The sequence below is a fragment of the Anguilla rostrata genome, chromosome 15 (assembly GCF_018555375.3).
Source record: "Anguilla rostrata isolate EN2019 chromosome 15, ASM1855537v3, whole genome shotgun sequence".
NCBI lineage: Eukaryota > Metazoa > Chordata > Actinopteri > Anguilliformes > Anguillidae > Anguilla > Anguilla rostrata.
Genome location: NC_057947.1, coordinates 33142821 through 33167413, shown reverse-complemented (window position 1 = coordinate 33167413; position 24593 = coordinate 33142821). Strand labels below are relative to the sequence as shown.

General features: G+C 43.6%; 1 protein-coding gene across 1 annotated transcript in view; it reads left to right on the top strand.

Moving 5' to 3' along the window:
* Nucleotides 1-10649: 10649 nt before the first annotated feature.
* mgat5 (alpha-1,6-mannosylglycoprotein 6-beta-N-acetylglucosaminyltransferase) overlaps nt 10650-24593 on the top strand; it is a 108277-nt gene continuing 94333 nt past the window's right edge. The window contains exon 1 of the mRNA XM_064310002.1: nt 10650-10820. The gene's annotated coding sequence lies outside the window, so the exon portion shown is untranslated. The remainder of the gene's footprint in view (nt 10821-24593) is intronic.

The following is a 24593-nucleotide window of genomic DNA, read 5'->3' as shown; positions in this document are numbered from 1 at the left end:
ACATCCTTCTCTACAGGTGTACCTCTGGTATCCTCCTTGGTCTCCTCCTCTTCTTCCTGGGCTCTGCACCAAATTCCTTGATCCTCTCATCACTGATCATAACATGCTATATCGCTGCTCTGCTTATGACACTCAACTCTTGACCTTCCGACCAGCTGACCTTCTGGTCTCCATACATACTGTATCTCAGCCTCCACAAATGACATCATTAGCTGGATGGAAAAATCACTGCCTAGAGCTCAGCCTAGCAAGCGCTGAGATGCTCTACCTCCCTGCCATGTCATACCCCTTACAAGACCTCTCTCTCGCTCTCGCCCTGGGCAACTCCATCACCCATGAACCATGGAGTGGTGCTAGATCACAAATTTAACAACCAGCATGAATTGCAGCAGTGAGCCAGGACCTGCAGGTTCTTCCTCTGCAACATCGGGGCAATCTAGGCCTGTGATTAATCCAGCTGATTTTCTGGCCACTCCGCAGCCTCTGCACACCTGGCCCCTCAGTGGTGGAATGAGATTCCCCAGGTACTCCAGCACAGGCGTCCACCTCACAGGCTGAAGCCCGATCCCTTTAGACTGCACCTTGGCTCCTCCTCTCCACCCCTTCTTGATGATTTTTAGCCCAAACAAAAAATCTTTTCTTTTTTGCTTCAGAGCCAGTGGTTCCATCTGTTTTTATTTAATGTGGTTTCACACTTATTTGAATAGCTTTGATTTTTTTAATTAAATTTATTCGCACAACTTATACAACTTAATTTAATAGGGTATTTGACAAGTTCCAACTGTATCCTTTGAAGCTTTGTGTAAGATTTTTGTTTCATCCCATTTCAAAGAAGGTCAGTCTGTGATCATGTAGTCTCTCTCTCTCTCTCTCTTTCCTTCTCCCTCTCCCTCCCTTTCCCTCCATCTCCATCTCCCTCTCTCACTCCCTCTCTCTCCTCCTGTAGAAAGCAGTGGGACGGTTCAGCTGAGCATCTCACTCTCTCTCCCTCTCCCCTCCTCTCATCCTCCCTCTCCTCTCCTCTCTACTCCATCTCCTCTCCCTTCTCCTCTCCCCCTCTCCTCTCCACTTACTTTCGCTGAGCATGGACGTTCAGAGCATCTCCCTCCCTCTCTCTCTCTTCTCTCCCTCTCTCTCTCTCTCCTCCTCCCTCCTCCCTCCCTCCCTCCTCTCCTCTCCCTCCCTCTCTCCCTCTCTCCCTCTCCTCTCTCTCTCCCTCCCTCCTCTCTCTCCTGTACTGTAGAAAGCAGTGGGACGGTTCAGCCAAGCATCTCTCTCCCTCCCCGTCTCTCCTCTCCCCTCCTCCCTCCCTCTCTCTCTCCATCTCCCTCTCCCTCCCTCCCTCTCTCCCTCCCTCTTCTCCTCTCTCCTCCTCTCCTCTCTCCCTCTCTCCCTCCCTCCCTCTCCCTCTCCTCTCCTCTCCCTCCCTCCCTCCCTCTCCTCCTCTCTCTCTCCTCTCTCCTCCTCTCCTCTCTCCTGTACCGTAGAAAGCAGTGGGACAGTTCAGCTGAGCGCCTCGTGGAGCTGCGGCAGACAGGAAGATGAATGGCGCAGCCCGCGCTGTACTTGCAGACTCCTGCATTTTTCCTGGGGGGGGGGGGCTGAATACGTACTCCTGCTGAGGGAGAAAGTACAGAGCTGCGGGGGGGTGGGGGGGGGGAGAGAAGAAGTTCTGTGTGGAAAGGAAGAAAAATAACGGAGGAGATCAAGAACTTTTATTTCACCGCTGGTCACGAATTGCACCCTCATTAAAATTTCAGATAGAACAATGGAAGGGGTGGTGGGGGGGGAGAAGAGTGGTTTACTGGGTGTGGATTTGAACTCCCGAGGGAAACTGGTTGCTTGGTCAAACCGCGCGCGCTGTAGGTCAGTGTCCTCTGCAGAGGCAAGAGAGACCCACGGATGTCTAAATACTGCAAATATTAAGGTTTAATGAGGAAGATAAAAAAGCTTGTTTAAAAACTAAAAACCAGGCTATTTTAAGAGCACATTTCTTCCAGTTACTGTGCTCCAGGAGAACTGAGTTATCTTCACTTTTCTCGTGTATCTGAAGCACTCAAAGTTATTCACAAAAGGCTTTTTTTTTCTTCAGATGTCTTAATGGCTGCTTGTTGCCCAAAGCTGGGAGAGCATTGACTAATATTAATTGCGCTATGTCTTAGTCGATAACAAACATAAAATAAATCTGATATTCTAAATTCAAACTGAACAAAGAAAGATTATTCACTCACAAAACGTGTTGCACAGCATATTGACACATCATAACCTTTGCTGAATCTGTTTGTATTTCTTTATCTGAACTGAGGCTAAGGCACTTTAAATGAGCATTTGAAGACCATTTACTGAAGTCAGAACATTCACAAATAATATCAGACCCAGTTGGTTTCATTATGTTATCAACAGCAGATATTATATTTCTGAAACTGAGAAATGTGATAAAAACTCAGCAAGAATCCTTGCCAATTGCATTTTATATTCTGATTTTTTTACTTTTCAAGGTTACAAGCCAGAGTTGCTCCTTGTTAGCTTTCTTACTTGCTGAATCCAATAACAATGTGGCCGTGACACCAATAACACACTGAACCAAATATACTTACACACCGATGACATTGAGTTGTGTGTAAGGAAACCCCATTTTGGCAAGGTGACGTGCAATTTAAATGGAAAGAAAATGGCCTCACCCTTAATTGGAATCAACTCAGACAGTGAACAGTAGGAGGCTTCAGATTGCCGGGGAAGTGAGAATTTGTTTAAAATTACAGTTTCAGAATCCAGCAGTTTTAACAGCTAACACCCTTGTTTAATGTTTGGCACTCTGAATATGGATAAACTCCTCACTCATCCAACATGTAAATTAGATTTGTTTTATTTGATTTGTTAATTATTATCAAATATATCAATTATCAATTCAGTCACCAAATTTGTTGTTAGGTAGAGCAACCTGTTGGATCAACATGATGGGGAGAGAACTGGGTGAAGCCAAGATGAGATGTGGAAGGTGGGTTGGAGAAGGACTGGCTTATCTGAAAGCTGACAAATTTACTTAATAAAGTGGCCCTATGTTGTTGAAAGTAGGGCTAGGTACCATGATATTACCATCAAAGATAGATTCTCAGCCTTGTTTTAATGGCACTGGAAATGAATATGTTAGGAAATCGTTCGGCCATTGATTACCTCTAAATTTACTTATGCTTTTAACAACAGAGGCGATGGTCGTCGGCAATAATTGTTAAGGCTGGTACTGCGGTCTCCATCTTCAGGCAAAATATTATCAATGTGGCAAAGCCAGTCATACCACACTGACATCTCCTTGAAACTGGAACTGCCTCTAAAAATGTCAGTTCCAAGCTGGCAGGCATGAACAACAATTATCTACATAGACACGAAGACTTTCAATTGATGATTTCAATTGAATGTGACCGAATGGTTTTCCAGACTTAAAATAAAAAAGGAAACCATGAATAACTTTGTGTCCTGTGTCTCTTCAGAAGTAGGAGAACACCATGATACCTTTTAATTATCATGGCTTTTGCAAAAAAAAAAGTATCTTCTGTGGTGGAGCCTTTAACGGATCTTTTAAAAGCAAAAAGCCAAATCTGCCTGGTCTTCTACCTGTCGGCAGGCTTTTAAGCAGGAGGTCAAGACTCTCCTAACGGTGGCTCTGGTGTTGGCTGCCCCCCTCTTCTGGAGGTTGATGCCAGTAATGTGGGGGGGCAGGAGCAGGTCCTGCTCCAGGCTGATGCACAGGGGGTGGGTCATCCTGTCAGCTCCTTCTCCAAAAAAAAAATTTTTATTTTCCACCAACTGAATTATTCAGTTTATTGAGAAGGTGACGCTGGCTCTGGTTTTGGGTACTGGAACATTTGAAGGTTTATTTATGTTGGATCGTCAGTAGGACCCCTTGTGGTCTATACAGACCACCACCCCTCTTACTTTCCCGCACTCTCTTCAGAACCCAAATCAACATCTCATGCATGTACAGTCGTACCAGCCAGCTGACATTCGGCACGTCAAGGGCACCGAGAATGTGGTGGCAGATGCACTGTAACGTGTTCCTTGAAGTATTGCTGCTCATTCTCCATTTCTCCTGCCTGCTCTTGTTTTGACTCCTTTTCTCCTCTCTAGATGCCAGAGTTTCTGGGGGGTGAGAGGATGGTCACACTCCAGTCAACAAAGTCTCAGTGTTTCACTGGAGAAGTGTGTGTGTCTGTGTGTGTGTGTGTGTGTTAAAATTTGTTCTTTGGGAACTGAAGGGGTCCTTGATGTCTCATCCCCAAGTGTGTTATTTTTACCAAAAGTATAATCTGCTAATGTGCCGGTTTGACAAGCAACTGAAAGAAATGTCATGTTTGGATGTAACTTTGGGACAATGAGGACATTACTCATGCCCCAAAGCGACTAAATCCAGTAACAGCCATCATTTATTAAGCACCTCAAAGAATTCTGCTCCAATTTAAATTTGATAACAGGTAAGTTCTCTCCAGTAACCTAACCACCCCAAAACCTCTTTTGAATCAGATCATTTTACTCAGGTTTTCTTATTAAGCAGTAATATAATAATAAATGTTTTCACGTGCATATAATGCAATTAATGCCATTGCTTCCCAGTCCAAGCATTCATGAGCAACATTATATGGCGCTTCTGTGAATGTTGTTTAAACTATTATGGGGTTGTGGGGACCTCAGGTGGCTGTTTTAGGAACTACAGCTGACCACATCCACTCAAAATTCATTCTTTAAAAATAAATGAGTACTTCTTGACAACATTTAAAAAAAGATTATCCTGAGTGTTGCACACATTTTCTGAATTTCAACCATGAACAGTTACAATTAGCAGATAAATCATTGCACTCAGTTCAATCTGAAGTTGGTACTCACAGTACCAACTCAGCACCTATCATGATAGTAATCCAATGACGCAGCTTGATTAAATTTTCACAAGTTACAAAAAGCAGGCATAAAAATTGGTTTGATGTAGCATTGTAATGTGCCAGTCAAGTGCTTCACCAAGATCTCGTACTTAGCAATGACTGATAGAAGTCTAAGAGGCAAAAGAAACAGGGAAGTGGCTGTGTGCATTGGTTTCCAAGGAAAAGTTCAAAACAGGCATTGTGTAGAAACAAAACATTTTTTGATTGACGCAGGACAGGTAGCCAGACAAGCAGGCAACCTATTTTCAAAATATTAAGGATAATGACGAGTAGTGGAGAATATGCATGCCCAAGTGTGCATAACTTTACTTTTAAATACGAGTAGAGATCGTTCCACTTACATCACTGTGAGCAATGTGTATAAATCTTACAGTAGCAGCGCTATCTTGTCAAGCAGATTATTGCAGATATATAATGTTCTGGGTTTAGTTTACAGGCATTTTAGCAGATTCTCTTATCCAGAGACACTTATCCATACATTGTATCCAATTCTACAGCTGGATATACACTGGAGCAATGCAGGTTAAGTACCTTGCTCAAGGGTACATCAGCAGTGTCCTACCGGGGAATCTAACCTGGAACCCTTAGGGTGCAAGACCAACTCCTTAACCATTATACTACACTGTCTCTGCTCCACATTTGTGTGCGCGCGCGCGCGTGTTTAAAGTCGGTCAGTGCTTTTCTGGAGTCGGTAGCTGTATTTGTACATTTTTTAAAATCTGTGTAATATTGTGCATACTGTTTATTGCGCTGTCTGCACTGTTGTCGCTTGTTATCACTATTATTATGTAAACACTTTTTCACTGCACTTTTTTGTGAATTATTATTCTTGTCACGCCGCTCTCAGAATTCACCATTCTTTCGTTCACTTTTTTCTATTTAATGTTGCGCACCCCATTTACCATATCCCTAGACAGCCGGGTCGTAACACAAACACAAATATCAGTTTTTATATCATACTGGTACATGTTCATTTCTTTAAGCGGTGGCCTGAGGTTGCATGCGTGCATTTTTTTCCACCACAAGGGGGCACAATTACACCTCAATCACTTCAGTGATTACTAGTGCCACTCCTTTTAAAGGCTGTTGGTGCAATGAACAAAACAATCATTCAGCTCTATTCTATGGCGCTTCTCTTGACCAGATTTTGGTAGGGATGGGTGCGGGAGCAGGTTAAGTAACTTTGGGACACCAGACAGAACTCAATCTGTGCACCATAACATTTATTTTTTTAAAATATTTTGAGTCTCCATTTTTGACATTGTACATAACTAAATATCAGTTCAGTCTCAATTTACAGTACAGTAACAACTCATTGACACTCTATTGATAATCAACATGTGTCTTGTTGCTAATCAATAGATGGTCCTTAACTTTGTCACCAGACATTTTGATGATGTCATATGAGGATGAAATGTGGGTAAACAAAAAATGTTGATAGTCATGTCATTGTGTTGTTGAGATTCACTTAACTTCGCTTGAATTGACCACAGATAAGCCATATACTGTATGTGCAGTAGATAGTTGACATTCAGCTGAATATTTGACGCTCACTTGATGTCTGCTCACATAGTGGAGAGAGAGTTTGGATCATAGACTGTATAAAAACTGAGATATTGCAAACAGTCAATACTTTGTTGCTTGTCAATAGAGTGATTTGTGACAAGTTTTTGTGGAGAATTACCTGACCTACGACTGACTTTCAATTGACACTCAACTGATTTTCAGTTCATATCAAACTGAGTTTCAACACCAGGACACAAAAAATAAAGTGTTGCCACATATTCCCTGGTGATGCTCTTCCAGGTCTGAATTTCATCAATCTTCAGTTCCTCTTCGATTCAGGGGATTTTTGCCTTCAGTCTTGTCTTCAGCGAATGCAACGCATGTTCACTTGGATTCAGGTCAGATGATTGACTTAGCCAGTCAAGAGCAGTCCACTATTTCCCCAGAAAAAGCTGCTTTAGCAATGTGTTCGGGGGTCATTATCCTGCTGCAAGGTGAACCACCACCCTATGCATTTTTCTGGCATTTAGTTGGTTCTGAGCAGATAAGATGCTTCTGTGCAGTTCTGAATTCATTCTGCTGCTTTTAAATGTACTTTTTTAGAAAAAAAAACTGTAACCTGGTCGTTCTGCTCTTAAGGTTTACAAATGGTTTGTATCTTGCAGTGAACCCTCTGAGGTTATGCTGGTGTAGTCATCTCTTGATTTTAGCTTTTGACATGTCTATACCTACATCCTGGAGAGTGTTCTTGATCTGTCCGACAGTTGAAAATGGGGTTTTTCTTCACAATTGAAAATATTCTTTGATCATACTCTACAGTGGTACTCCGTGGTCAGCCGGGTTGTTTGCTATTGCCGAGCTCACGAGTGCCTTCTCGCTTCTGAACAATGTGCCAAACGGTTGATTGTGTCACACCCAATGCTTTGGTGATGACTCGGAGTGATTTATTTCGATTTTTTCCCCACTCCACAATGACCTGGTTTACTGGCATTGACACTTCCTTGGTCCTCAAGTTGAGAGACAACAGCAGCAGACTCAAAATGCAAATTCCACACCTAGGACCAACTCAAGACCATTTGTTAGCTTTCTTGTGCTTGAACTAATGGTGCATCAGCACACAGCTGGCCAAGAAACAGCTGAGCAGCTAATTGTCTAATTACTTTTGGTTCTCCAAAATGGGAAGACTATGTATAAAAAGGGCAGTAATCCCTACATGGTTCATCTGATAAGGATGTAAATACCTACAAATTAAAGCTGACAGTCTGCACTTTAGCCTCATATTCATCGTTGCATCTCAGATCTAATGTGTTGAAATGCTGAGCCAAAACAACGCAAACTTGTGTCACTGTCTAAATACTTAGACTGCGCTGTGTGTGTGTGTGTTTAAGTAAATGTCTAAGATTAGATTCAACTTGGCTTAACAGGTACTCTCAGTCAAAATCTGAGTTCATTTTTGCTAAGAGAAAAGTGATGCTTACGATAACGTCTGTGTTATCTAATCTCATGGGAACACACATAAAGGTTCTAGAGACACAGTCTAAATGAACAAGATCATAATCAAGTATAGCCACGTGAAACGACATAGGCCACAAGGTGATCTCATCTAGATATTCATGCCACACACGTGTGCTGGTTATCCACATCAACACTATACAGCACAGCAAATCACCCTGAAATACACCCACCTGTGGACCCTGCTAAATATCCACCTCTAGAGCAGTGTGGTGTGCGCATTGTCCCTGCAGGGGGTTAATGACACCTCTGCTAATTACAGAAAAATTGTTTAAAAAAAAATAAAAAAATAAAAAGTGTGAATGTGTGTTTCTGTAGACAGGCATATGCGTGCTGTTGGCTGTATGTTAAAACTGCAGCGTGTGCCCATATAACATATTTTCCATGCTAATTGTTCAAGGACAGATGGTGAGGAACATTTGGCTCTATTGCCATTCTGGGGGGGGGGGTGAGGGGTTAGGGGGTCAGTTCTGCTGAATTGCACTGTAGGGGCACGCGCATAATCCCCCCCCCCCCCCCCCCCAAGCCCAGGTGCAGGGACACACACAGGGGTACTACTTGAGAAATAACACAGTCATCAAGCTCTCCTGGGTAGCACTGCACTCACACAAACAAGGAAATGAAGCCCATCAGCAAGTCTCCACTTTTCTCCACAGGATTCTAATAGCTTTCTTTTCCCACTGCACCTACCTGGGGCATTTTAATTAGGGCCCGTGGCACTAATCAAAATGTACACACTGTGGAGGTAAGTTTAATGTGTCAAATTAGCATACATTCTGTGACAGAATCCGACTGTACCACTAAAACCAAAACTCAGAAAAATTTACTGAGATTAATAATATCCATCATAATAGTAGAGCAGTTTCTGTGCATGTGGCAGTGGTTAAACTGATCGAACATTGTTAATTTGGAGTGCATTTGACTTATACACTTTGCTTTTTTGCACTTAAAAATCAGCACATTCAAAAGTGGCTCCTTGCATAAACACATCCCTAATTCATGAAGGGCATTATCATCGCAGTTGTTATGGAGACCTCAGTCATAGATGCCATGAATTACAAGGAAAATATAAAGCAGACGGGCTCCTGCACAAACTGCCATGGTATTGGTTTTGCCACTGTGTGGCAGAAAAACATAACAGTTTCTATGAATGGTCCTTTGTAAGAGGTATATAACACTGTTATAAGCAATACGTAGTACATTCATAACCACAGCATAGACATTCATAAATACTTAAGTCAATAACGGGAAATAGGCATACACTTTGCTATGTCACACATATACTTTGTGATGTAGCACGAAATACTACTATGACAAACCAAGCGGCACACAATTTATCTGTCAAGAAAAATATAACAGAGGGTAAGGAAATGAAAGGAATTATACAGACCAGTAGATTAAATTCATAGGCACACTGAAGATTGATAATGGGTGCAATGCATTGTCTTGTATGTTTTCCGTAAAGCATGAAGGCGTTGAACTCCTGTCATTTTAAAAAGGCTGACAAATGCATTAGTTAAAGCATTGCAACACTTGCTTTGAGAAATACTATGATATGACCATTTTTAGAGGCATGTAACACAAAACATTCACTCTGAAATGTGTGCGACATCCAAAGCCTGTTTAGCTTGGCTGGTGTTCCATTCTTTGTGGTCAGAAGTCAACGCAAAACCGTATCATATGGAATCCGGTCTGGAATCCTTTTCAAAACAGACAGAAGTGATTTGGGAACAATACCTGTGCCAATGGTTAGTAAGGATGGATTTACATCAAGCATAAACAACATATTCACAAGGAATGCAGTGTTTGTAGTATCGCTGTATTCACTCGCTACCCTTCTTGTGCTGGCAAGGGACATCGCTTCATAAAACAGATTTCAAACATGTACAACTTCCAGAAAAGCAGTAACCGACTTTAAACACTCACTCGCACGCGCACGGGCACGCGTTCACGCACGCACGCACGGACGTTTGCACACTTACGCCTTCCGACCTAATTGAAAAATGACATGATTGCTTTGGTTACTGCACACGGTCCCAAATTTTCGATTTACAGTAGGCTACATGTCTTGAATGTACAGGATCCAGCACACAGAATGTTTACTTCAAACAATAACTAAATAATTTTAAAGTCGGTTTACATTCTTTGTTACTTTTGGCATTAGAAAGGTGTTCATAAACTTCTTTCATTCAAGATAATACATTATTGTAACGTAAGAACCTTGGTTGGCCGGATTGTTCTGTTCCACGTTTCTACCGGTAGATGGCAACACATTCCAAGCTTTGTTTTCGCGTTCGTGTAGCCTATTAGTGAGCGTGAATGTCAAATTCAAATAGCATACAACCAAACCATCCCCCTGATAAAATAACAAAAATTGCAGTTTTATATAAAGGAATTTCGTTTAAAATGTAATAGTATTGGCAGTAACATTTGGAACATAAATGTGTAGGCCAAAACATTTAGTAGATTAAAAATAATAATAATAAAGTCGTGGGCTACTCATTTGGATAAAATAAAGATTCCTTGGAATCAGCACCTTTTAATTTAATCTGAAATGTTTCATCTGTAGTCACCATGATTATACTAGCATTTAAAACTCCCTGCTTGTTTTTCAGAGACTGTCTTCCTCTCTATGCTACTGTAAATGTGATTCGTTTTTTAAAGAGAATGGGAGGACTCAGACGGCCCCCTAACCAGTCAGTTTCAGTGACTGTGTTCGTCGTATTTGGTTCAGCACAGGGACCTTGCATCCTGAACGTGAAACTACCAAGTTCACAACGTGTTTGATTTTCTTAACATCCACTGTATAAATGCGCAGGGTCGTGGAGACAAGACAAGACATATTTGAGGACTAAACGATCCGGCGCAAAGGTAAGCTTATACGCTTTCGTTGTTTTTAAAGCGTGTCTTTAAACGGTAGCCTATAGCCTAATAAGCGGTATAAATAGAGACGCAGTGTTCTCTTCGCCCACCCGTAGCACTATACACTGCGGTGGTGTATGTCGTTGCAAGCTAGCGACCCAACGTGAAGAAGAATGTACACAATACATTACAATGAGCCCAATAAGAAATTATCACTTTTGGGCGTGCTCCGTAAACATAGAATCACGAGTCTAAAAACGGTAAATATTGTGGTACAGCTATAGTGGAAATGTAGGCTATACGAATATATAATAAGATGCATGATTTCGCTTTCACTGATGACTCGTCAAAAGCGAGAAATAACATGGTACTTGCTATTTAAAACATTGCTATCCTTCGAAAAAAAAAAATGAATCAGAAATGATAACTGGCGACTATTAAACTAGCTTGATAGCAACGTTAATGTTCACTTCATGCTTCTGTCTATCGTGTCCACCTAACTGCAGTCTACATTAGGAGTACATAATGGAGACCGAATGGTACACACAATGACATCCTAATTATTGTGTATTAAATAAAATGTGATGTAGCTACGATTTCATTTTGTAATAATGGGGCATTTTCAGTGGACTCGAACAGAATCAAGACACCATAGCACGTGAAAAACAACAACAACAACAACAACAATAACTATAATAGTAATAATAATAACAATAACAACAACAATGAAATAATAAATAATGGTATACAATAACGCATAACAACAATATTGCAATAGGCTACGCGATGAAATCGCTCATTTCTCATAAGAAAACTTAATGAAGGCAAATAGACTTCCTTTCGAAGGCTACCACGTACTGCCTTATTAAATTTTGACTAAGGTTTGTCAGTGAACTATAATGGAACGAGCCATCCGATGTGTTTTCACGTATCCTAGTGAATGTTGAATTACATTCTAGGTCAGTGGTTATTTCTGATTGAGTGGTTTACTGTATCATTGTTTGCATTACATGAATGATGCCTCCAGACAAAGACGCGGACAGTTTTCTATTTAAAGGTTTCAGAGAGGCGGCTAGTTGACATAGCACAGTTAACAACAAAATGCTGTCGGCAGAGAATCAGGCTAATATTTTAGATCCATATATTTCTTTAAAAAAAAAAAAAAACTTTACCATAATGTTGGTGAACAACAATTTTGCAATTTATTTTGTAAGTTCAGTTTTAAGAGCTAAATTGTTTTAATTGCATATTTTTTAGGAATTTTGCTGAGCATAGGTGGGCGTGTTAGTAATTTGCATCAGACACTTTATGATCTCAGTTTACAAGGTGATAATGCATTCTTAAATCCACTCTGCTGGCAAGACTAATTTGAGGCAAAGTAATATGTGTTAATACGTTGTACTTCAGATTATAAAAGCAGTAGGCTACTCCTATTGTAACGATGCTGGGGGGGGGGGGGGGGTTGCCCAGTGTTTGGTAAAATCCAACCACATAAAGCTGTTTGCTCAAAGGAAATGTGAGTTTCACTTTGATCCTTTCATTTAATGAAAGTCATGTTCACAGTTACACCGGCTGAGAGGTTCTCTCCCAATTAGTTTGAAATTGATGGATTGCCTAAAATGTGATTTTATTGTGATTTTAAATGTGATTTATTAAAGCGATTATTTATTAGTATTTGGCACGTTTAGCCACAGTGTGTTACATATTCATTCAACCCTGTTGACGGAGAGCGTAATGTGAAATGGCATCCTCTCAGTGCTGTCTGTTACTGCACAGCCTTTCTATGTACGCAGAGGGGACAGGTAGGCGTACCGCGGAGGTAATTTGGACAATATTCAAAGCATCGCAAATGAGCTTAATCCGCTGTAGTAAAACATTGCCATTTCCCTGTAGCTCGCATAAGAAATCGAAATGAAGGGCTGATGTTCTCCTGTTCCACGAGTGCCACGTGTCACACCTTTCGGCCTCCTGAGGTTTCCCATATTCTACATATCGTTACATAGGATATACCTGTCGGTTCACCAATGTCCTTAATTCTTTCATTTGTCAAAGAAGAATATAACCGTTACAGCTGTTGTATGATTGCGGAGCTATTCGGTCACAAGGTTTCCAAATATTGCGCCAAAGATTTTTTTTTGGTTTGATGGAAAATATTGATTAACACCACCCCCCCCCCCCCCCCCCCACCCCCACCCCCACCCCCACCCCATCCCATGTGTATATTTAGAAACTCTTGTGGTTAAAGTGTATTGTAGAGGTGCAGAGATGCAATTTAAGGTGAATACATAGCATAGGTAGAGGTCTAATGCTTTGGAATTCTGCAGTAAACAAAGAGGAAACTACGGTTCCTGATGGATTTACCTTTGGAAACTTCTCAATGCTGAAGTTATCCTACAATGCCCTTCTGTCAGCAGTGAGTGGGTGGAGTTGGGTGGAGTTGGTGGGGGGGGGGGGGTGGTGGTTACTATTAAAAGAATTCTTATTTACAACTGTGGTGCACTATCCATGAGAGAAAATGGCAGGGTATGAAATGACTGTTGAAATTTCAGACACCTTAGGGACAGAACCTCTTCCAAGAGAGCGGTTTTTATGTTTCTTTTCCACCTTTGTCTGAAAACGGAAGGAGGTTTCTGCTGGAAACCTGCTGCGCCTTTTATTGTTTTTGCGGTTCTTGGGGGAAAAGTGCATTATAGTGTTATTTCAAAAGGCAGATTCCTAAAGGACAATATATAATAATATAATATTTTGAAATGTGAACTGCATTACTTGGTCCTGTTGGTATGGACCTATGGGTTGAATATTTGAATGAGTAATTTCTTAATTTGGTTAAGGTTTTTATATGGAAAATATTTTATTTATTTTAATTACCGTGTTTAGTTTAATTTGGCTCCATTTCTCAAGCTGCCTTTATAAATTAATGCTTTTGAACCTGAAACATGTGATTGGTGCTTCTCTGGGTGGGCAAAGAAGCAGTAGGAAGCTAGAAATTTTCTTGTGGCAGTCAACCGCTCAGTGGAGCTGGAGCATTATAGTACTAATCGTTAGATGCTATCTAGTCTGTAGGTAATCAGAGCACTAATTTGGTCTGGAACATGGCGAGCATTGTTGGGCTGAATGGCCTGTTCTCGTCATTATGTTATGTTCTGTTATGTCATTTCTTTGAACCTGATTGTGTGGCAGATGATCTTGTATAAAAAGACTTCAGACACCCTACTCAAGTTGACATATGCAACGAAAACAAAACTTGATATGGTGATACTTCTACAAAAGAAAAAGGCAAAAATAACAAAAAAGAAGGGAAAAAAACTGATTGCAGTCAGCCCTTTCAGAAGACGCTGGAGATTACTGGGATTTTACATTTCCGGAAACTTCATGAAGCATTAAGGCTTACTTTCCTCTGAATATTTACTGGAGTTCCATGGTTGAACAGCTTCATGTAAATGATCCTTGTTTCAGTATCTCAACACAGCTAATTGAGGCATCTATCTGAAAATGTTGCTTTGTCCCAGTATAAAATTAGATTTTCAATCACTTTGTTTGTTGTTTTTTTAAGATGCTTTGTTTAAGAATGGCTGCTAAATTAATGTAATGTAAAATGTTCTGCAGTATGGATCAAGTTATACTTGTAAATATATTTAACATGTGTGGTGCAGTGGGTAGCACTGTCGCCACACAGCAAGAAGGTCGCGGGTTCGAATCTCGGCTCGGGGCCTTTCTGTGTGGAGTTTGCTAGTTTGCATGAAACCCCGTGTCTGCGTGGGTTTCCTCCCACGGTCCACTGACATGCAGGTAGGCTAATTGGAGACTCTAAATTGCCCATAGGTATGAGGGTGTGGGTGTGTGTGTGCCCTGCGATAGGAATACACCTGCCTGTCCAGGGTGTATGTATTCCTGCCTTTTGCCCAATGCATGCTGGGATGGGCTCCAGCACCCCCCGCGACCCTGCTCAGGATAAGCGGGTGTAGATAATGGATGGATCCTGCCCAGGGTAAGCGGGTGTAGATAATGGATAGAACCTGCCCAGGATAAGCGGGTGTAGATAATGGATGGATCCTGCCCAGGGTAAGCGGGTGTAGATAATGGATAGAACCTGCCCAGGATAAGCGGGTGTAGATAATGGATGGATGGATGGATCAACTGTTACCCCTCGTTCCTTTCTAATTCTAAGTGTGCTTCTCCGCACCACACCTCTGTGTTCCCAGTACTTCAGAATATTTAAATGATCCCGTCGAATAAAAATTATCCTGTAAACTGTGTTCGATCAGCAGTTCAATTCATTTATCACCCCAAAATATAAGCGACATTTTGAGACATCTGATCGTCTGTACTTGGTGTTGCCGAGGTAGGCTTAACTTTTGTTTTTACTTAACTTTTTTTACGGGGTGAGAGTGAGATGGCACGGCTATTTGTCTAAAAACCTATAGCGGGTGTAGTTGATCATGTGCGTCACACAGGGTGTGTGAATGCGTCCAGGCTTTGCATTCTGTTGAGAAATGCACAGGCCGAAAACAAAAACAAAAAAAACAAAAAAAAAAACATTTCCTTTGCTTTTTATTCGTAACAAGCTGTTACCAGCCAGCAGTAGAAATCACGTGCGTGTGTTGAAAGAGCCCTGACTTCACACCAGATGATTCCCACATTATGCTGCATCTCCGCGGCTTGTTGTCATCTCCGGGGGCTGCTCAGTTCTGCTGCGGAGTATTCCAAGCATCTGGAGTAAAAGGACGGTCATGTGACTGGAGCTGAGCGTGGTAACCCTTTAACTCAAAGTCAAGCACCAGGCATCGTGCTCTGTTTATTACGGACGTGGGATTTCTGTTTTCCTGAGAGCTACGCTGACGTTTCTCCACTTCTGCGTGCTGCTCTGGATAAGAGGATCCGCTAAGTGGCTGTAGTGTAATGTAATGCAATGCAGCAAATGGGACCATATAGCACAAGGCCTGTTTTTTTTATTCCACTTCTGAGTCAGACAGTTTTACCATACATCAAGGGTGGCTATTGTTTACCAATACAAATCAGTAAAAAGGCTTATCTTACACACACAGGCACAGACATGCAGACACACACACACACACACTTTTTTATATAGCCTAATGCTTAGAATATATACTGTATACTAAATATTTTGATAAAGGAAATGTGGTATATACTACTTCAACTCTTCTGGAAAGGCTTTATACTAGATGTTGGAGCATTGCTGCAGCAATTTACTTCCTTTCAGCCAGAAGAGCATCAGTGAGATCAGGCACTGATTGGGCGATTTGGCCCGGCTCACAGTTGGCTTTCCAATTGATCCCAGGGGTCAATTGGGGTTGAGGTCAGGGCTCTGTGCAGGCCGGTCGAGTTCTTCCGTACCATTCTTGACAAAATCATTTCTGTATGGACCTCGCTGTGTGCCCGGGGGCATTTGTCATGCTGAAACAGGAAAGGGCCCAACACCGTTGGAGAAGCACGGAATTGTCCAGAATGTGATTGCATGCTGTAGCATTAAGATTTGCCTTCACTGGAACTAAGGGGCCTAGCCCAAACCATGAAAAACAGCCCCAGACCAAGGGGTGTCTAGATACTTTAGGTCATATATCCTAGTGTAGATGAGACAAACCTCAGTCATTTAATGGTTGTATAAATTGTATGGTTGTGTTGGCGACATCAGAGCTCAGGCCGTCCGGTTGTCTGGCCTGCTTACTGTACCTGCTGTACACAGTACAGGTATGTTTAGCCCAGAGGGGCCCCTGATTGGCCTGCTGTTATAAAGAGGCTCATTCAGGAGCCTTGGGCTTCAGGCTCTGGGGGTCATAAATCAGCGGGAAAGGAGCTTTTACTCCAGCGCTATGGTTGTGGTGGCATCGGGCAAACGGAGGGATGTTGGAGCAGCGGTGGTGGGGGTGGGGGGGGTGTTGTGAGCAGGGGTGCTGCTGCCGAATGCCTGGCAGAGCAGAGTTTGGGGGGGGGGGGGTAGGGGGTGGTGTTGGACCAGCATTTGGGGGGGGGGGGGGGTGGGGGGTTGCGCTGCGACTGGCGGAGCAGCAGAACACTGGGCCTTTCACCCGTTAAAGGAGTCCCGGGCGTGGGGACTCCCTGTAGGCACCGCGAGGTCCGGCTGCCGCCGCAGAGCCGGGGAATATTGAGGCCTTTGTCCCCCCCACACCCCGAGCCCCCCATCCCCCCTCCCGCCCGTACAGTCCTAACCGCAACCTCGCTCTGTTACTGTGACCCTCTGTTTGCCCTACCCCCCCCCCCCCCCTCCCCCCCATGTCCGCTCCTTGGGCTCAACCCCCAGTCTCTTATGCCATGAGCTTCAAAGGAAAGGAAAGGAAAGGAAAAAAGAAAAAAAAAAAAAGTCTTTCATTCAGCAGGCTGGGAAAAATCTGGAACCAGCACTGTAATAAATGACAAGACTGTTTTTTTTTGTTTTTTGTAAGACTATGTAATTTCAAGAATTAGGCTGGATATAAATGTGTTTGAAATGCTGTACTTTCTGAAGGGTACATGGGTATTGGGTGAGGTAGAATATTGTCTGAACCCTGTTGTTTGAGAGAACGCTTAAAAAAGAGGATATTGGCAATAAGCTAATTAAGGTTAATTATCTGTTCTAGTGATAGGTCTTGTGTGTTTAGGTCTAATGATGCTTTGCTTTGTGTTGAAACCGGGTCTGGGAATGGGGTGCATTGTGGGTGATGCTTACAGAGGCATAAAGGGATCAAAAGCCCCGGCACCAGGCTTTAGTGCCGTACATTAGCTGCGGCTTTTCTGTCGAAACGTGATCCAGGGAGGCTATACTGTAATTAAGAAGCCTGCACCAGGCACGTTGAAAACCGTTTGAAGATCGCGTGTCCTTCTCTTTTAATGACACGAAATGTCATACTCTCATAATAACACTGTATGGCTCGAAACACAGATACAGGGCGCCTCCAAAAGTATGGTGAAGGTAGAGTGAAATTAGTTATTTTTGCTACGTACGTACAGTAAGGGCATTCCGATTTGAGATCGCAAGATGAATGAGACAAAAGTACAGACGATCAGCTTTTATTTCGTGGCATTTTCTAGTCGCAGTTAATTTGAACGGCATTCCATTTTCTCTCGGGTACAGCAGGTATTCTGGAGAATGCCACGGTCTTGCATCACGACAGAAACACGGTCTCCCTGAAGGTGAGCGCTTAATTACCAGTGAGGCCGTTTCTGTCGCAAACGCACCAATAACCAGGTTTTCCAAGTGGAGGGAGTTTCTGAAAGCAGTCAGTCATTAATATAAATATTAATATAAAGTGCCGCGTGCGATGATGACCGTGCATGATGCACAGAAACGATATCCGGCGATGGCACAAAATGTAGTTCTGACATTTACGCACTCCCCTTTAATGCGGAATCGGGCTGCTTACAGCGGCAGGGACGCTCTCTGCATTGACCGCAGTGCCACTGGGAACTGGGCAGAAATTGATCTTGGAAATGAGATAAATGACCAATTTTAGCATGCAGCAGTAATCTCGGCCCGCATCCGTCTTACTCTCGGCCTGGGTCACAGGAGAGCGGCCGGCTGAACAGCATGGCAGCGTAGCATTTCACGAGCTGGATTAATGTCCACATATCTGTTCTCTTTTTTTCAGTTTCTAAAAACGAAAGGTCCATATTAAAGCATTAATTGTGATATACTGTATAATTAAATGCGCTCTCCCAACCACACAGTTAATCTTTTCCATTAACCTCTTTCCTAACTAGGCGGTCAGTGAGATCATTGTACGCGTTTTTCCATCTTTCATAATTTCAGGAATATCGGATGTGTGATTGATATTGAAGCTGGCATCCTGCGTTGTTCCCCTCACACAGTGGGTCTGCTGTATTAGTGCTGTGTGTTTTGCTGCAGAGCCAACTATTCTGTTTGCTGAAGGAAAAAAAAAAAAAAAAACTGACAGGCTTACAGTGCAGTCGTCTTAGCAACGACCCACCTCTCCATTGGTTCGTCACACATAATGTCAGCGCTGTAGGTGAGCGGTGACCCATGTCGCCAAGACCTCCAGCTCCTGTTCAGAAAAAAAAAAAACCAAAAAAAAAAACCGTGGCGTTTCTATTCTATCCCTGACATTGCTACAACACTTGTTTCCACGTGTCTTGGTCTAGTGCTTTAGTACCATCACTGACTGTAAATGTTGAGACGTGGTTGTGTTGTTACTTGATTTGCACCAATACCTTATTGAGTCAGCCATTGATGATGCAGATATAATTCACAGCTTATGCGCAAATATGCAACACTAACTGCTCGATATTCTCTCTTAGTGAAAAATTATGTACAGTACAACACCAATGTGTTAATTGATCAGTATCAAGTTTCACCCTTTGGTTATCCAGTTATTATTACTGTAATTGTTATTGTTATTTTGTAATAAATTATTTGTTTAGTAATACATTGCAATATATATTAATTCCAATAAAGCACACTGAATAAGACAAAAGAGACTGAGAGGGAGCCAGCCTCATAATATAGATTCTTGTGTCTAGCCCCGCCCACCTGCTTCCCAGCTGTCAATCACAGATTTATCTTACAACCTTAATGTGCAAATTACAAGGGTCACATAACCCAGCGAGGTTAAACAGCTACCATGAACTGAACCACATTTGATTTTTAAAGAGCCTTAATAATGCAGCACCCCCCCCCCCCCCCAACCCCACCCCAGTGCTTGGTTTGCCAGTGGAAGAATTTGCTTTGTTCTTTATGTGTGGCATTCCCATGCTCTCTCTCTCTCTCTCTCTCTGCTCTGCCAGGGATTCACCATCTGCTGATGAGCCTCGAGTGCCCGTGTGGCAGGGGGAGGATGGGGGGGTTCGGGGGGGGTGGGAGGAAGGAGAGAGGGACAGCTGATTCCCCTTCAGTGCTATATAGCACAAGGATTCCCCCCCCCCCGAAAGAGGGAATTTGTTTAAACTGTCCTCATTTATACTGCCCACCGTCTACGTGTCTGGATCGATGAGTTCCCTCCACTTACTCTGAAGTGGCGTTTCATGGTGAAAATGGCTCGGCTCTGGCCATTGAGAGCTGTAACAAATAGCCATGTGGGGAACAGGCTTTATAAAGCCTGTCTGGTTTTGTGATCATCATCTACTGAAGGTGATGTCACCAGTAGGACCAGAACAGTAGTGTGATGAATTCCATCGTCTGTGTGTACTCCCATTGGCTCTGTGTACGCCCATTGGTTGTGTGTACGCCCATTGGCTGTGTGTACTCCCATTGGCTGTGTGTACGCCCATTGGTTGTATGTACTCCCATTGGCTGTGTGTACATCCATTGGCTGTGTGTACTCCCACTGGCTGTGTGTACTCCCATTGCCTGTGTGTACTCTCATTGGCTGTGTGTACTCCCATTGGCTGTGGGTATTCCCGTTGCCTGTGTGTACTCCCATTGGCTGTATGGGGTGGTATACGGGTACAGTACACAGTCTGTGTGTTCTACAGGTACAGTACGCACCATCTATGTTTCTGCGATACAGCGTGTCTCAAGGTGCTGGTGAGCCTGGAACCAAACGGGTTCTAATTGCGATGGCTCCAGTACAGCTAATGCAGGAAAGCCGAGGTAACCGTGAGCCTTCACCTAAACCGTCAAAACGTTTCTTTAGCAAATGTGTCGGCTCGTGTCGGCTCCGCGTTTGCAACTAATCCAGGCGATGCGTTAAGCGCTTTCTTTGATTCGAAGGCCAAGGGCTGGAAGCTGACGTCCGCATCGCTGGAAGAGCAGCATCTAGAGCAGCATCCATAGCAGCATCTAGAGCAGCGTCTATAGCAGCGTCTAGAGCAGCTTCCAGAGCAGCAGCATTTAGAGCAGCTTCTAGAGCAGCGTCTAGAGCAGCGTCTATAGCAGCAGCATCTAGAGCAACATCCATAGCAGCATCTAGAGAAGCAGCATCTAGAGAAGCAGCATCTAGAGCAGCTTCTAGAGCAGCAGCATTTAGAGCAGCTTCTAGAGCAGCGTCTAGAACAGCAGCATTTAGAGCAGCATCTACAGCAGCAGCATTTAGAGCAGCATCTACAGCAGCAGCATTTAGAGCAGCGTCTAGAGCAGCAGCATTTAGAGCAGCTACGCATTTCAGAGCATGCGATGCAGTTTAGAGCAGCATCTACAAAGCAGCGATTTAGGGCACAGCTGTTTAGAGCAGCAGCACTTTAACGGACGGATACTACAGCAGCCTCCATTTAGAGCAGGTCTAGAGCCAGCAGCATGTTGGAGCCAGTGTGATAGCAGTCAGCATGAGAGCAGCATCCAGCAGCAGCATTTAGAGCAGCTCGTAGACCAGGCAGCATTAGATCCCCATCTCCCACAGCACATTTAGAGCAGCGTCTAGAGCAGCAGCATTTAGAGCAGCTTCTAGAGCAGCAGCATTAGAGCAGCATCTAGAGCAGTGTCTATAGCAGCAGCATTTAGAGCAGCTTCTAGAGCAGCATTATTAGAGCAGCATCTAGAGCAGCGTCTATAGCAGCAGCTTCTAGAGCAGCATCTAGAGCAGCGTCTAGAGCAGCAGCATTTAGAGCAGCATCTAGAGCAGCAGCATTAGAGCAGCATCTAGAGCAGCTTCTAGAGCAGCAGCATTAGAGCAGCATCTATAGCAGCAGCATCTAGAGAAGCAGCATCTAGAGCAGCTTCTAGAGCAGCTTTCCTCCACTGCTTCTTCCCAGGGTCCCAGGTCCTTGTTTTATACATTGTGTGTAATGCAGGCTGAACGCTTTCAGATGCTATTTATAAAAACGACGTATGAGTAGAGTGTGCTTCACAGGCACAAAGACAGCGGATGACTTCTGTGGCTTATCATTCTGCTGTTTGTGTGTGAGGTATGATGACACTCTGCAGAAGGACCTTTAACGGGACTGGATAATAATACAGGCTGTTCTTCTCATTGGTCAAAGGGCCTGAGGGTATGTCTGGGATGGGCCACTGTCAGCTGTCCTGGGTCACCAGGTGGTGGATAGCCCCGTTCTGGAGCACATGAGATGGGTTAAAATGCCCCGAGTCGGCAGAGTCGTTTATCTTGAGTCATTGGGTACAGCTAGCGCCCTATAACTCACAGTGAAACCCCCCCCCCCATTCCCCCGATCCCCCCCATCTCCCCCACCACCACATCCACATCTGTGGTCAGAACTGTGGTGCTTATCAGCTCTGCGTCTGCTCAGCCAGACTGTGCCGTTGCCGGCAGGCCTCCACCGTAGTTACAGTAGTGCCAGCCGCAACAGCATTGCAAGGAGTTTCAGCACCTTCAACCACTGACTCGACCCCCCCCCCCCCACCCCCACCCCCACTCCCACTTGGGGGAAAGCTGATCAGTTCTCTGAGAAGGGGGAAGCGGGGAGAACCTGATTATTTATTTAACCGTATACTCCATTCCTTTTGTTCTGGGTTATGCAACTTAAATTTCTAATGGAAAAGCCTCTTACTGTACGCGCAGAACGTTATTCCAGTCCAGTGGAATTGCGGCCCTGCTTTAGACATACTGTAGAGTAATGTGGTGGAATTAATCTTGAAATATTCAGCGTTTGCTTCCGCTATGGAATGGATTTTTCACCGTTTTATATGGGTGCTATTTTAGGAGAAAATCTATGGGAGACTTAAATCTTACTGAGACCTAAAATGGTGCGAATGGCCGCCTGGCTGTGATATACAGAAGGAGAACTGACAGATGTGAGGACTGTAGTTGTGCAGTGACAGTCTCTCAGTGCTTTTTCCCACTTTCACTTGTGGAATTACATTTTTTTTTTCTGTTTTTGGATGTCTGGCCCTGAAATTGTAAACGCCCCTTTATCGTGGTGTCGCTTTCAAAAGTGAACTTTGTCGTCTCCTCTCTTTTTCAAACCTTTAAAAAATCGTAAAAAAATCCAAAGCGCTGTTTATTGCAAAAAAAAAAAAAAGGGGGGACAGTCTGGTCAATTTAAGGAAGGGTGGGTAAAAATTCCTTTGTCATGTGGGGGGGGGAGCGCCGGCTCTGTGCAGTGATAAAGGGGAGCATGCAGGGAGGAGGGGGGGGGGCAGTGGCTTATTAGCACATTGTGTTCCTGGGTTTAGAGGGAACGCACAAACCCCTCCCTGCTAGGGGTCTGCAGCTGTCGCCGTTTCGTCAGAGGAAAACGTCAAATCTCCGATTGCCTGCTGCTGCGGCACGTGTTTGTGTCAACGGCATTAACACCTAGACTGCTTCCTGGATGCTCTCTGCCATTCTCTCTAACGCAAAAACACACAAATATGAGGTCGTCGGTCATTAAAACCACGGTAACTTCACAAGGTTTCGGGCAAGCCGGGTAGTACACACCAAAGACGCCTGCCAAAGGATGTGTTTTCACAAAGGGTGTCTGAAACCACGGACAGAATTCATAATTAAAATTATACACAAAATTTCTGTTCTACTTTCTATGAAGATATGCAGTGTGTCTATATGGAGGAAGAAAATGGAAAATCCTGGGAAGACCTGAACTGTCTTCAGTTATTTTTTCTCCCTCCATGTTACTGTTACAGTATTTGTATTATTTTGTAATATGGGGGCGGTGAAGTGAGTTGGAATATGAAGGTTGCGACAAAGCATTCCCCGTAGCTCACATGCATATGAACGCATGCAAGTTACACCGGCGCTTTTGTGTATGCTGCCACCTCTGGGGGAAAAGGGAAGTGCACGCTTTACAGATCGAACCGCCAGCTGCTCTGCCGGTGCCCCTCCCTCTCCACGCTGAAAGAGCTTGTGAAATTACTGCAGGGATCCCAGTAGATAGAGCATGCCTCCAGGACTTCCTGTTGAGCTTTTCAGTCCAGACGATTGTCAAAATGCTGACATGCATTGATAATTAATTTAAATAATAATAATAATAATAATTCCACACTGACTTAAGTAAAGTAACTGATTTTCATGTCCGATGCACCTAGTATGATATGCGTTTCATGCAGTTTCCGGGGCAACGGTTCAGCTGTGTTGTTGTCATTGTTCCAAAGACGACTTCCCCCTCCCCTCCAGTTGGAATTCCATGTTACTAGGACCACAAACTGAAAATGACAAGCTGAAAATTACTTACGCATTATCAATGTGGACTTGGATCTGAGTTGATAATGTGAGCAAAAATTTTTTTTTTTTTTCCTCTAGTTTCAATAACCAGTACCTGCGCGTTTGTTGTGCAGTTAGTTCCACATTCCAGTAAGTTTAAAACAAAACAAAAAAACATAACAGTGGTCGGAAGACGGAGGCCAGGGCAGGAAGCTCAGCACCAAGCCAAGGTTTCAGATCAATGTTTTCTATCAACACTCCTGTGAATCTCAGAATTGGCCCTCTCCCACCTCCCATCGCCTCCCTTTGTTTGCGCAGGACTGCATAAAGCATCGCCGCTTCGATTAGTTTTTGTTGGTCGGCAGCCGAGTCTTGAGTAGGCTAAACCAAACCGGCGGATGTGCAGCGATTGGTCAGGTTGTGTCCCTCTTTTTCCCAGCCTGGAGAAGTGGGAGTACTGCGAAGGGTTCCTGTCACACAAGCTGCTTCCACCAGAGCTCCCAGTTCTGCCCTGGGGGGGTGTGGGGGGGGGAGTTGCATTGGCACTTTTCACTGTGCTCACCTCTTTTTGAATGATGTGATGCGCCTCACATCCATCCCTTGTTTCTAAAATGGCTAATGGTCCATCTGGGGTCGGGCAAAAAGAATATACACAGGTGGGGAGTGTGGGAAGTGTAACAGAAAAGTACAAGTTTACCACACTGCGTCTACTGAGTTTGCACACTACATCTCATGGATACATTCGTTATGAAGAGTGATTGCGAGTCAGGTTATTGATTGG